Raw genomic sequence first — 16,539 nt, forward strand, 5'->3', positions numbered from 1 at the left:
TTATTGAAATATTCTATAAATTACAAATATTTAAGATAAAATAATTTAATAAAAAATTACTATCAATATAAATTCAAATTATAAATTTATGTTTATAAAATATTGCATTTGTGTATTAAAATTAAATTTAGACGATAGAAAATCATAATTAGGTACGAAGTTCTGGTAGAATATTTCCATTTTACGTTGTTTACATAATTCTGTAGGTGTGGTATGAAATAGATATTTGAAATTATAAGATAATGAGCTTACCAAGATCTATTTCTGATACATCTGTTTTTAATACATAAGTGTAATAAAAATATAAAGGATTGATATCCTTTAAAAATTGTACGCATTTTTTTTTAGTTAAAAAAACCAATTGTACCAATTAAAACTGTAATTTGTAACTATAAATTAGAGCAAAAACGTGAAGAAAATCATAGTCTTTGTACATTAAAGCAATACACCTAAACATATATTATCTACTGATATTTTACCTAATTTATTAAAAAATTTTAGTTTATATTTGTATTTATTTAATAAATTTTTTACTACATAATAATTATCATTTCGAACTTTTATTTTATAATTTACAAACAATATTATGTTACAATTCAGCACATAAATTTATTGAATTGCTAACATACTGTTTTCTCGTTTTATAACCTCTGCATCACCAATATCAAATTAATATCAAGATTTAAATAGTGATTATTTAAATGCAAATACTATATGGTTAATTAAATTTATAAAAACAAAATTGCTATATAATATTGTCAGAAAAAGTCTCATTAGTAAATAGAATTCAAAGGCACTCGAAAGTTGAATAAACGAGACAAACAGAGAGACAACCGCGTTAGATAGATGATGCGTTAGGATAACATAAATATAGCCAAAGCAAAACTACTTCACTAGTAATTGCTTATATTTGTGATGTTTAAATCGTTATCAACAGGCGATCCATAACCGAAGAATTTTCAACAATATTATGATATTAGATAATATTAGCCTTCTGACTTTTACCAAATATATTAAGAAGATTAACAAGGAAAGAACAATAAAAAACTATAAAAATACTTCATTTTAAAAATTATATTTAGTTTTCGGTGATGGTCGAAAATTTCATTACGTAATTTTAAACGTAATTCAAACGCAACTCATCTTTTCATAAATTTCTAAAAGTAATGGAAAAATTGCAAATAATAAAGAGCGACAAATAAAATGAAAAACAAATAAAGCATTTATATGGACAGATGAAGAGAGAAAGGGCTAAGGAGAAAATTAAAGAGAAAATAAGGGTTTGATGAAAAGACTCGCTAAAAAAATGGAGAAAATGGGGTTCAATTAATATAAGCTATAGGATACCCGCTTGCAATTGATATTTATGTAAATTGCTCGTTGCTTTTCCAGTTTCTGTTGAATCCTGCACGTATATAATCGACCAGTCTGTCGCGCAGCATAAAACTCTCACTGGCCATACCAAGAACGATTTTATCAACAATTTTGTGAACAATTGTATCATTAATCGGCAGCAAAGGGCGTTTTGAATCCTTTCAAGTTTAAGACGCCTAACTTTAAGATCCCGCCCAGTACTAGTTGTTCGGCAGTTGTCCGTAAGGGTGCGCAACTAATGCTAGTAGGAAATGACGAAAACTAGTAGACGCTCTTAGTGGAGTACTGCAGTTATTGGTATACCGGAATCGCCTTAGTGCCTTAGTTGTGATTAATGGTATTGTTTTGCATTCGTTCCTTCTTAGTCACAGTTTTCGTTTACTCGCATAAGCATTTGCGAAAAGTGTTGTTTGTAATGAAGGCAGTACATTTGTCGCAAGCGAAGCAAAAAAATGATAAAACTCAACGGATATATTTACAAAACAATAATAGCTATGTAGTAAACGAGTAAAGATTATGTTGACAAAAGAAGCTGGTAAAAGGTTAGGAAAATACACGTTCGGGAAAAGGCGAAACTGAGGTCGAGAGTCCTGAAAAAAAATGCGAGTTTCGGAGCGTCTTGGACCACGTGATTATTCGCGTCCACATTGGGATTAACGCTTATGAGCAATCGAGAGTCCAAAGTGTTTGCAAAAGTTTCAACGATAGATTGGTGACTCAACCAGCAAAATATCTTGACACTGCGTTTGTTGCGACGAAACTGACAAATAAAAAGGTATTTCGCAGTTGGAACAAAAGTATTAAGGTTTTACTTGAATTTACGTACGCGTGTGGATTTTTGCTCAGCCACCTTTTATGCTATTGTTGTTCTGGTTAAATTTTTACGTTCATTCTCAAGAATCGCTCCGATGATTTCATAGCTATTTGAAAGCTTCGATTATCGCTAATATTTTAACAGGCATTTGTTAAAAAATTTTGTAAAAAGACGAAAAATGCATTTTTCACTTTGGAATTACTTGTGCAGAATTTTACACAAAATCTAAGTGTAACGCGCATCAATTTTTTTTTTTTTTTTTTTTTGCCAAGTAACTTCAGTTTTTCCAATGTATGTATGGCATGAAAGGCTTAAAGGGCTGTTATAAATTGTGTTTGTTCTTATTCCTCTTTTGACGGTGGAAGTGTTTATTCGACAAATTTTTCTGTATGACAAAACGCCGGACAAGGAAAGAGGAGCGTTCATGAAATTGGACAAGACCTTTTATAGTGGTAAGTAGTTTTTTTTATTTCTTTTCACTTACTAACAGATTAATCGTATCGTTTGATTTTATTTCTTACATCCTTTATTCACTTATCTATTCTAATGCTATATCTTATAAATCTTTTAAGAATATACGTCGAAAGTATAAAAACAATATTATCTAATATTTTATGTTTTTAATATTTAGTTATTTAATGTGCTTTAATCTCGCAATGTGATAATACAAAATATACGTATTGAAAATATAAAATTTAAATGAATTGCATTATAAAACAAACGATTTTTCATTTTAAATACACTAACTATTAATCATCTATGATTACATATATAAATCACGTTTTAATGCAATAGTCAAAAATATAAACAAAAACATTGATTCTAGTTAAAGATTAAAAGTTATATTTATCACATGCTCTATTTCTTAAAAAATTATTTTAAAAAATATTAAAATCAATAATAATTACTGATTAAAAATTGCCAATGATATAAAAAGTTAAAATAATCATTGGAGATTTGTATGCAATTCCGATTCATATTTCAATATTGAAATTATATTAATCAAAAAATGACCCAACCTTTTGTACTATTGGAATTCGAATTGTTTAAATAATTATACAGATTGAATAATTTCGAAATAGGTATGAATTATTAAAACTGAATTATTAAAAATTGTAGAATAAAATTTCATAAGAATATCTTGTTACGCATCAAAAATATCAATTTATAATCATTTTCCGTAAGCTTAGAAGTACCGCATATAAATATTTAGGTAAATGTTCAATACTCATTTAAATAATGTACTTAAAAATCATATACATTATAATCAAAATCGTCTAGCATTTGAATCATTAAATAAATTTTTAAAAATTATTGTCATCTCAAGATTATACTACTACATAATCAATAAAAATGTGACATTAAAAAATTATTAGAAAATTTTATATGTTAACTATTTCTCATATGTCTCGTACAATGTCTCAACGTGCAATAGAATATAGATTATGTAAAAATATAATTGAAATATGTTTTTCCATTCTTCTATATTAATGTCAACAAATTATATATATATATATATATATATATAATCAAGTACGCAAAAATATTCTCATACATTCTCATTCGCTGACGCATCGTGTAAAGCCTTAATTTCCACGTTCATCAAATTTAAATGAATCCAATTTCTACTCATTAAAAATCTCTCACGAGTATGAAGATTTCTCATCTTTACCAACATTTAAATTAAACATGTGATAAATTATATAATTTAACACTGTGATAGACATATATCATTATTAAAATATCATCAAATATCGTTATTATTATTGTATTTAATGTAATTTGTATTTAAACAATATTTTTCTTTAGAGAATTTATACGAATATATGCTTGTATATAATTATATGCGTGTTTAAATCGTGCAAGCACAAAAACGATACGTATTATAATATTTCTCTTAGCAGTAATAATAATTAATACAAATCGCTTGTTATTTTCTAACAGAATAATACTGAATAATTTTTTGTTTTACAGATTGTTCAATTATAAAAAAAATAATTAAATTATTTTATTTTTATAATTATAATATTTTAATTATTTTTCATTAATTTTTTAATTTAAACAACTATACAATTTTAATTTATAAATTCGTATTTCTCTTTAAGTTTTTTTAATTTTACAATTCAATTGATACCCTACGATTTCATTATCACGATACCACCTTTCTATTATCTTTTATTTAACTTTCGCACCATGGGATTGCATCATACGATAACTTACCAATCTCTTCATTATAATTTAGAAATCCTCAATATTTTATCACTTTTGAAAACTATATAGTTTATAAGCATTAAAATATTTCAATTCTTCGATATAACTTCGTAATTACTTTTCCTAATTTCGAAACATTTCACAGGCGTCATTGGGCAGCTTCGTATATGCATATTCAAATCGATTCTTAATAATAAATATTTAGTAAAGCTTCTTTGTACTTTATTTTCTAATAATTATAAATTCAAATAATAATTTATATAGAATATGTTAAAAATATCCAGCTTACAATTTTTTTATTTAAAAAAGTTAATGCTCTAATTACTATATATAGTATATCCTGTTTCATCGTGTTTTCTGTTATAAATTATTATTTTCTTAATAATTGAGCGTTTAATATTATTCATTAATTTTATGTGCTTAAAATATGTTTTTTTAATTTTGTTTTAATTTTGATTTTTATAACACATAGACTTTATACTTTTGTAGTTTATAAGTAAAATATAAGTGCTGTTTATAAAATTTGTTAATTTATAATTTTACTTAACGTTTGGTTTTCAAAAACTAGTAAGAAATTATTATTACTTTATTTTCATTTAAAATAAATTTATATTATAATATTTGTCATTTCAAAATATTTTATATATATTAGTAAAACGATAATACATTATCTTTAAACGATTAAATTAAGAAATATATATTATATTATTATTTTATTAACATATATTCATATACTAGAACACTTATATTTCCTCTTGTTTTTTTTATTCACTTAGAAAATTTTTTACGAATTTTCTAAGAGTCCAACGTCTATTTGAAATACTTAACATATAATAATTTTATGTACTTGTATTAACTTAATTCGAAGACAGTGATAGATAGTGGATATGTAAATTAAAGACACAGATATATTTATTACTTATTAAAAAATTCACATTGAAGTAAGATCAAAACATAATTCGGTCCAAGTAAAATTCATAATCTTCATTTCCACACGATTTCAATTAGAACTGCAACTGCTGCTTAAAACAACAAGAGTTTAATAAACGAATTATTTAAACGACCTTGAAGACTTTACTTGGTCTCTAGTAACAATGCGTTTTTGTTTACGAATATGATTCAATACAGTAAAAGTAATAAGCAATCCCGCCTTTTTACGTATTCCAAGCATAAGTTTTGGCGTATATTTCGTAGTTGTTAAGTGTTTTATTATTACTAGTAGCCCGCAACGACGAATATTCCAAAAATTTATAAAACGTTCAATGAAATATTTGAAAGTTTTAGTGTACTCTTCATCAACCAGCAATTACAGCATACACAACAATGTTCATCAAAAAGCTTCATTCAAGCACTCTTCAATTAAAATACAATCTATCGCTGTATCGTATTAAAATTATAGATAACTTCCATCCCTAGCTGATAAGTCCAGCAAAAATTTGTTGGGCACTACTTGTAACAACAAGGAAGACGGCTAATATGATGGTTTGCACCTCTATTAATCGTTCATTATTCAATAACAAACATCTTGAGAGTATGAAAACATAGAAATCACCTCTTCCGTAAATTTTGACAATAATCAATATTGTTTGTCATCAGTAACTATGAAGTAAAACATACATCGACCTCTGTTATCTAATTTACGGTAAAATCGATCAACAACTTATTATTGTTCTATATCAAGTAAATCTAACGAATCAAAAAAATATTATAAAACTGTTTCAAATAATAATGTTAGAAGTAAACAGAGTTTTATGTATAGTATTTAGATAATTTTTTATACAAGCATGACAACGAACGTGTATACCATGATTTTATAATTATGCAGATTATAAGTAATTTGCAATTGTAAAGTTATGTCGCCTTTTATCGTTGTTAATTTATGATTTAATTTAATTTTTAATTTCCTAAAATTAGAATGATATTACCAAAAATATATTAACATATAAAATATATGAATATATGAATTATTAACTATGAAATAATACATAAATAAAGCCAACAGTTGAGTTAATAATAATAGATATTCAATATATGTGAAATATTTGTATTTGTTAATAAATATCCAGTTTATATTCTAAAGTATAGTATGTTACATAATCAACAAATTCAGCACGTAAATTTAAAAATCAAGAGATCGAAAAAGAACTTCGGACTATTTGAGAAGGAAAAGTAATTTATTATTGTGTTCAAGTTCATAATTTAACATTAATCTGACAGGACGTAAGCGCACGGTATGTTTCTAAATTAAACATGATTGATGTTTCAAATTCAACGACTAACACATGGCTCTAATTCTTTTTCCTTTGCTTCGATGTATATCGTATACATCTGTTTTGAACTTTTTTGCGTATCTATTCTTTAGGATCAAGTTTGAAATAGAATTTATTTTGATCGTATAATTAACACTATTTCATAATATTTATGAAGAATTCTTCTATATTTTTGATACTTTCTGTTTCAAAGTATAAAAACTATACAATATTTCCAAATGTTATAACCGGATAACTTATTTCATTATAAGATTATATCTTACATTTTAAAATATAAAAATTAGCATATAATATTTTATAATAAATTATAAATTACATTATTAGATGATGATACAGCATTCGTAAATGTATACGAGTTCAATTGAAGTCAGCTAAATAGTTTTTAGCATTACGTTTGAACGGTTCTGCATTATAACTACAAATTTTTTAAATCATTGAATATAAGTAAATATAATTAAAATTGTATTTATTAATATATTTGTTATATTTTTAAAACCTTTTGCAATAAAATTCAACATTTTCCAATATATATATATATATATATATATATATATATATATATATATGTATATAAATTTTAATTCCAGCAAAATTAATTTTGAATATTAAATCTAATATTACATTATAATAATAAAATTCTGTTTTACCTGTTTCGTTTATTTTTTCGACCTAATTATCCTCATTCTTATAAATATGTATATTTATAAATATACGTATACTCTCTTTCAATTTTAATCTTGATTACATAGTATACAAACATAGTACATAGAATAGAGACATAGTATACAAAATGTATTTTAAAATAAATTTTTACAAAAATTAATTTGATTACTAAACAAAAGAACTGTTATATTACTGTAAAATTGATTAAATTATCAAGAAAATATATAAAATGAATTAATTTGATAACAAAATCTTGTTTAAATTAGAATATATAGTTAAGTAGTTCTATCACGCAATTTCAATACAGCAAATGCTTTAGATTTATCGACAGTTACTTGTTTTTTATTAATTTTGAGCTTCATATTTAAATTTGTTGCTATTTTTTATAGTATCGTGTAATTATTAACTTAGATATAAATTTAGTAAGCTATAAAGTGATGTGTGAAGTGCGAATAAAATAAATAATAAAATTTATAGTAAATTTCATTAATAAACGTAATGCGTGTGATTTCTGGCCATCTATTTGCAAATATTATTCAACGATGGACAAGCTTTCCATTTCACATTGAATTATAATCAAAATTATAGAAAATTTCTAAAATGTAAGTTTTAAAATGAATAACTACAAAATAATACGTAACATAATTTTAAAATGGTAATTTTTTAAAAAGATTATATAAATTTTACTTCAATTCTAATTTTAAGTAGATTAATAAAGATTTTTTTAGTTTTTTAACTAACAATAACCAATAATTTTGAAAATACTAAAAGAAATACTAAAATTCCAGCTCCTATATAATGGGCAGAACAATAGTCTTTATAGTTATTGGGATTATATAAATGTATTACCAAGTGTTTCAATAAATAATATGAATAATGGCATAGAAGATAAATTATCTTTCATATTTAACAGACATAAGTTTGTGAAAATATCAGAGACCTTGAATATGAATTCGGAATAAACTTACAGCTGCAGTATTATCATACATCCATGTCAATCCCAAACCTATGCACAAGGTCGCCCGGTCTACCACTTTCCTTTCTCTCTATCTTCATTCATATTTTATTTACTCAAGTATATATATCTTGTATGTGTAAGTAGGACAATGGATTTTGTTAATTTTCTTTGTCTGTGGATACAAAATAATTAATTTAAGATAGGTAAACTAGCTTTTAAGATATTGTTCATATTTTAGGAAGTAATTTATCGTTCATAAATATTTGTGTTCTTGTAATATGTATGTGGATATAATTCACACAGAGCGAGAGAGATAAAGAAAGGGAAGAAGAAAAATAAATACATGTACAGATGAAAAGAGAAAAAATAGAAAAATTTGTAATATACTAAAATAGTTAGAAAATAAATTATGCTTCAAAGTTTAATACTAAAACTCAAATTTCTAAATATATCTGATTATTGAATTTACAATTAGTAAATTTTCATGTAGAAGTATAATTTATATAAATATATATATATATATATATATATATATATTATACTTCTACATGAAAATTTTCTAAAAGATACTATATATATATATATATATATATATATATATATATATATACACACAAGAATAACCAAATTAGTATGCTCTTTCAGTTTTAAAAACTATCTTTAAATAAGGTTGAAAATTTTTAGTTATAAAAACTAAATTTTATTATTACATATTTACATTATTAAAATTTTATGACAAATACTGAAATAATTAATCCAAGTTATATATAAATATATTTTAAAGTTTGAAACAAATTGAAATTTTAACAATTTAAGCATATGTACGGATAAAGTAAAAATATTGTTTAGCATATTAAAAAAAAAAGTTGAATAAAATTTTTTTGTAAACTCGAAAGTTTTATTAATTTTTCAATATTTACATAATATCTTAAAATGATCAGAGTACATATACTTCAATAGGTACTATTGCTTCAAAAATTTTCAATTTTCTAATTAAAAAGTACACGTTTATACAATAATGTAATAAAATATACATGTAATTTTCAATTTTCAATATATATAACTACATAAATCAATAAATGTATACGTAGCATAATTTTGTGAAAAAATAGCTATCAAGATTACCTTCGATTTCATAAACAAGCATGTACTTATAATATAATTAAGTAAACTATAGCTGAATATTTCTTTTAAATTATTATTGTACAAATAATTTTTATATTAATTACAATTACAAAAATTTTCTTTAGTTCCCGCATTTACTATAGCAATAATTTAGTTTACTAAAAAGAAATTTAAATGTACTTAAAAAGAAAATCCTTTGTATAATGTTGAATTATTATTTTGTTATTCTTTTTCATTTTTTTCTTATATGATATTTCCATACCTAACTCTTGAGGTCGAAAAGTATTTAATAAATATAATATACAGAAAATATTTAATAAGTAAATATTGATTTTTATTAATATGAGTAAATTATTCGTTTGTTCTACTAAGTGTAATTATTAAATTAATAATATTGTAAATTAGTATAAATTTTAATATCAAAAAAAAATGATTTTTTTGTTGATTGGATTGAAAATATTTACGGCTAGTACTTTACTTTATAGTTTCATAATATTACATTAAAATGAATGTATTTATATAGATTATTTTTATGAATTGTGTAACTTATTACATGCATAGAAAGATTCTCATGAGTATGAATTAAAAGAAAACTAAGCATGTATAGTAAAATACTTATTTTTTTAAATGAAATATTAAAATTAATTGGTTCATAATAGCAGAGTTAATTTACTTCAATTAGTAAGATGATGGTTCTTTTGTTGCATCATAATTTTTATGACTCTATGAAGTCTAGTAATAGAATTAATAAAATATTTAAAATAGCAATATCTTTCATTACTATAAATAGATACTATAAATCAAATTAGTATAATCGTATGAAAAATACAATTTACTATGTAATTTACAATGATTTGTTCTCAAATACCAAACTCTTTTTATTTGTGTTTACTTTTTTATGAAATTGAAAATAAAAATAATTATTAATATTTTTTTTATCAACTAGTTTTCAAATAGCTATAATTTGGAACTGTAGATATTAGTAAAATCTGTACATAGTGAAAATATTAGCTATTGTTATTAATGGCTATTTTATTTAAGGTTTATTTAAGGTTAAAATTGTTATAATAGTCAAATGACATATATACATATAAAAAAATGTATATATCAGAAATCATAATGATATGTTAATTCTTTTTTCAATTAATCCGTATTTAATAAACATTATTTTAAAATTCATTTATTTATGATAATTGATTATATTAAACAAAAAATAATTAAAATTTTTAAATGTAAGTTGAAGGTATAAATAAATGTATACAATTGAATAATTAATAATATCGATAATAAATGTACATTTAATTGAATACCAACAGATTAGTCAAAATTCTACGAAATATGTTAACCAAATGAATTCAAGAGTCGAATTTTGAAGCCGAGTAAAACATTCAAACTACTAATTATAGACAAATGTTGATAAAAAAGAATGATTCAGATAATTAAAAATCTAAAAAGTGACTAAAATAATATTTATAAAGTATTTTCGAATAAAATTATTTTAAATAGTTATAAATAATATAAGTAAAATTTAATACAATTCTAAAATTAGTTGTATGTTATTTAAAGTAAATTCAAAATTTTAATGCATAAATATATAATTAATATAATCCTGCTCATATATATGAAGCTTAATAAGAAAATTAATAAAAATGTAAATGGATAAAATTCAATTTATCTTCACATACTTATAAAAAAAAACATTCATCTACTGATTATTATTTTTCGAATAATTTCTTAAAAATTTAGAAATAAAATATAAATTATAAGATAAAGCTCAAAATGTTTGATCAAATTAATTCTTATTACTTGAGATTCTTGTTGTTTTATAAATATAAAAAATTAAAATTAGATATGAGGCTTGTATTCAACTTTAGATAAGTATAAGCTTCTTTTTAATGAAATTTCTTTTAGTTATTAACATTTTGATCTAAAACATTGAGAATATTGCACGATATCATATTAGTGATGAATACTCATAAGGCATATTGCTACAAAGTGTTCATGTTATGCGAACATGATAAATATGAATAATTTATGTATTAATAATATTTTATTAATATTTCTGAAAATCCCAAGCCATATAATATTTACTAGAGTTAATAAATATGTAATCTATGGTACATTCTCTTAATATTATCAAAATAGTGTTAAATTATATGTAAAAATGCAAAATTATAAAGAGAATGAAAAAATTATAACAATTAGATTTACTGAATTTAAAATACCATTTTGTTTTATTATATACTGAGTGAAAATCTACAAATTTAGTGTAGGTTTTGAGAATTGATATCCAATGCATGCATCCTAACATACAAGTATTACACATTATATTTTCCATAAAAAAAACTGATTAGAGATCCGTAGAAAAATGAAAAGACGTAACAGAACGATGAAAAGAGAGAGAAAGTGAGAGTATACACAAAATAGAATTGACCCCTATGTTATGAATAACAGAATTTTACTTCTCACAATAAGTATAAAGTATATATTTGTTCTCCCTATATATTGTTTATCCTCGCAATCTAACAATTTCTGATCAAAGAATAATGTTGAAAAAATATAGTTGAAAGTTATTTCTCGATTATATTGCTACGTGAAAAATGTTTCGTATAAAAAAATATAAATTTTTATACAATAAGCACGATTGTCGAATGTTTTAAAATTAGTATAACTATTATACATTCGTACAATACATTACAAACAAAATTATATTAAATTTGCTGTGATTGCTTTGCCTTATTATATATACATAATATATGAATTAATCTGAATAATTCATTGACAAAAATTATGCCCAAAAAATTCATCATAACATTCTAATTAGTTATTTTGCTCTTTCGAGCAATTATACCACGTTATATCATATATATTCATAAATCTATATATCCTGTATCACGCTTATCAGCGCATTGTGCTTTTCCTTTTCTAATGTATAGAAATAGTATAAATAAATTATTATTTATTATAAAGCTATCTTATTTGTAATTGTATAGTAACTTAACATAAAATAATATTCTTCGTACGGTTTATTCTGTAAAAAGACTTTACTTTATAACTATTTTTCATACATCTTTTACCATCTCATAAACTGTTAAATCTATAGTAGACAAGGTTTAGTATTTAAATTGAATGAAATTGAAAATTGTGTTTTTGTAATTTATTTAATTTTACAGAATTGATATTGGAAATTTCCGCATAATTGAATAGGAGTATTATATATCGGTATATTCGTTTAGTACTTAGTTGACCAAATTTTGAACTATTATAGACCATGTCTACAGTATATGATATATTTACAAAGGTTCTCTTACATACTAACAATTCTTGTAGTTACTTACGGAAATACGGATATTCTGATGTACTATTTATTACGTCATTACACAAAGGACACCGAGACACCAAGATCAAGCAGTCTGAGAAGCTAAACGTGATATTAATTTATTGTATAGTCTTTATACGTCTAAATTGATCATTTGATTTATTTGATCTATTTACATTACTTAAATTATATCAAACTGATCATAAATTAAAAAATTGAAAACATAAATTTTAATTAGTGATTAAAATACAAGAATATAATATAGTTTGTATTTAATTATTAATAATGTATTATCCATATTTGAATTGCTGCCTTCAAAGTATATATTGTATGTCAGTTTCCTTGACGTTTGAACAACGATTTCTTTCCTATCTCGTTTTCCTTCCATTTTTACACATATACATAAGCTCGCATTCATCGCATGTGTATGCAGATAGGGATAATATAAATTTGATTTTGTTACTGTTATATAATTTTTTTTTATATTTAAATACGAAGTTCGATTATAAAACTGATTATATTATCGATGAAATTCATGGATATTAAATACTGATGTATGAAAAGGCAATAAACTGTGTAAACTATCAAAACAATTAAATTAGTTGTACTTAAATTAATCTTAATGAAAAATAATCAAAAATCATACTAAAATTTTAAATAATGTAAATCGTGGTTTTTACAATAAAAAAAATAGCTATTTTATTGTGTTTAGCATTCAATGAAAAAATTTTCTGAATTGTGATTACATGTACAATACTTAGACTACATCGAAGCTCCATAATATTTTGTAATTTCTTATAGAGGGTATAATGAAAAAGACCATTTATGATAATTTAGCTACTGTATTTCATAATACGTCTTTCACACTTCCGAATTATTAATGTGCCGACCTATATAAATCAATTAAGAAACATCACATTTCACACGTGAATGAAAATGTTGCATTGTAACGAAAATTTATCTCTATTTAAAATGGGAATCCATTTTTTAAGCATATAACTCTACAGATATACACAAATATATTTCAAAATATAACATTATTATTATTAAAAAATTGTAATAACCAGATGTAATGGCATTTATACAGAGCAAGCGTAAAAAATAATAATAACCTTTATTATCAATATGATTATCAATAATTATACAAATTTATCGATATTGTCGATAAATATGTTGTAAAATTAAGTATTCATGCAATCAACTTAAGTATATAAATATAAATATAATATAAAATTAAGATTATATTTGGCATGATTTAATAAAATAATTGGAAACCCGTGTATTAATCACAAAAATAAAAAACTATTTAATTTAAATGAAAGAAATTAAGAAGTAAAAAATTCTAGTGTGGAGGGTTCAATAATATGCTTTCAAAAAAAAATACTGTTATTAAAATATAATTTGTATTTTATAACTCAAACTTGTATTATTACTATTTTTACGTATTTATCTTTAACTTAAATCCATAAAAAATATTGTGCTGAATGAAAAAAAAATGATACTATTATTTTTAATGTTGATTATATTTTATAGCAATATAAATAGTATAATATATTATAATCTAATATCTGTACATTTATTAAATAATATATGTATATGTCATTTTATACATCTTTCAAACGGTAATAAAGCAATTACCAATTAAAATATTGCTTCTCCGGGACAAGTTTGTATAATTAATGTATATTTTAATATCTAACATCTGTATACTGTGGACAAATTTAAGCTCAACATATTAAAAGAATTTTTTGAAATAATTAAATAAAATAAATTCTCATAATATCAAAGTAAAAAACTATTTAAAAATTTGTTTCGAAATCTATTACATGTTTATTCATCTTCAAAAATATTGCAATATATATAATACCTTTTGAAGGCTGATAAATATTGTATAATTTTCAATATATAATATCAATATCAATATCGTATATATCTCAATGTGTGTGAATTGTAATTGACAAATATAAAAAATGTAAAGGTCCGTATAACATCACCGAAAATTCGTTTATATTTAAATGCTAGTATTATATCTAGTATTTGTAAATTTTTATCCGTTTTGTAAAGGAGGTTTTAATAGTGAAATTTATTTCAAATATTTGTTTTTTCATTCGTTTTCAAGAGTTCGAGTACACTCTTATGATTCAAGTGGCAGTGAGGAATGGTAATTCTTGATTAGAAATAGGATGTAGTAGTCTGTTCACCTTTTTATGTCTTTTATCTTCCAAAAAATATACGATGCTTCTTTTTATAAAACCACTTGTTTCACAGATTACTATTATCCATAAATTATTATATGAAGATCATTATAGTCTTTCACTTTTGAAAATTCAAATCATGATCCACATGCTGCATTATTTAAAACTGTATTATTTTAAGCATCATTATTACCTCAAGCCAGATTTCTTATTCGCATTTTAAAAGTTACAATAATTCACAATTCATAATAGTAAAGTCGGTTTTTGACATCGAATCATTTTAGTTTATATATGCAATGTGTGAAAAAAATTAACAATTAAAACACTATACATATTTCTTATTTCATTATATATTTATTTTTAATTTTACATTTTAGATGAATATTAAACATTTGAGATTCACTTTTTAGTTTGAATCTTTTTATAATTATTTACATATATTAATTTTTTTAATAACACATTGCTTATATCGAACATGTAAGAATTGTATAATGTACGTTCGTATTGATACAATGATAATTACTTTTACTTGTAGAATTGAGGAAAGCAAAATTAATTTATTATCAAGTAAAAAATATTAATGAGAATTGAATGTAATATAAAGAAATTTAAATATCAAAATTTTTTCTAAAAAAAAAAATATATATATATATATCTCTAATTTTCTTGCATAGTCTAGTTAACATCTGAACATATACTATTATTGCTTTTTAATATTAAATTTTTATACTGTTGTAATAATATAATTATTATATATTATATTAAACTTATTACATACATAAAATTATATATAAAATTATAAAATGAATTAATCAAATTTTTCTTCTGATTTTATAATCCAATAAATTATTCGATTATTTCTATCCCATTACATTACACAATATTTAGAATATTTGCATATAACAAAAATCTTTCAATTTATTATGACGACTTGTATATACTTCTTTATAAACATATAATATAGAATTTTTCTTTCTATATTAATTTTATTTTAAATATACGTCAATTTTACCAAACTAAATCCTAGGCTAAATCCTATAATTCATCAAATCACTTTTAATTTTTACATTTAGATAGTTTGTTCGTGTTTAAAATAATTTATTCCTGCTTTTCAGTACAGATATTATGTTTATAAGCGATATAGAGGTTATTATATCGTATTATATTTTAATGTTCCAAATATTTCTCATTTTGTTAAAAAATATATTGGTATAAAAGGATCTTTTGATATAAAACAATATATGGACAAGTTGTAGCAAATATATATAATTTTTTATAAATAGTAAACAAATCAACAAAAAATTAATTTATCTAAAAGAATGAATTTATTATGAAATTCATTTTTACATAGAAAATAAGTTTGAATGTTTTAATAATTAAATTTGACAATAATTTATTTCGAATTATAAGAATATGTTAATACAAAATAAGTTATACAAAATAATTCACTCCACTCATATAATCCGATTCCCTATTAAAACTTTAATATTATGAGTGATTAATAATAAAATACATATTAATTATAAAATACTAATTTAGATAATAATAAAATAAAGTAATTAATTATTTTCTTTGCGTAAGAATCAGGAAACATGTTATGCAAAATTAAA

This window comes from Ceratosolen solmsi, unplaced genomic scaffold (genome assembly GCF_000503995.2).
Source record: "Ceratosolen solmsi marchali unplaced genomic scaffold, CerSol_1.0 scaffold57, whole genome shotgun sequence".
In the NCBI taxonomy this organism is placed as follows: Eukaryota; Metazoa; Arthropoda; class Insecta; order Hymenoptera; family Agaonidae; genus Ceratosolen; species Ceratosolen solmsi.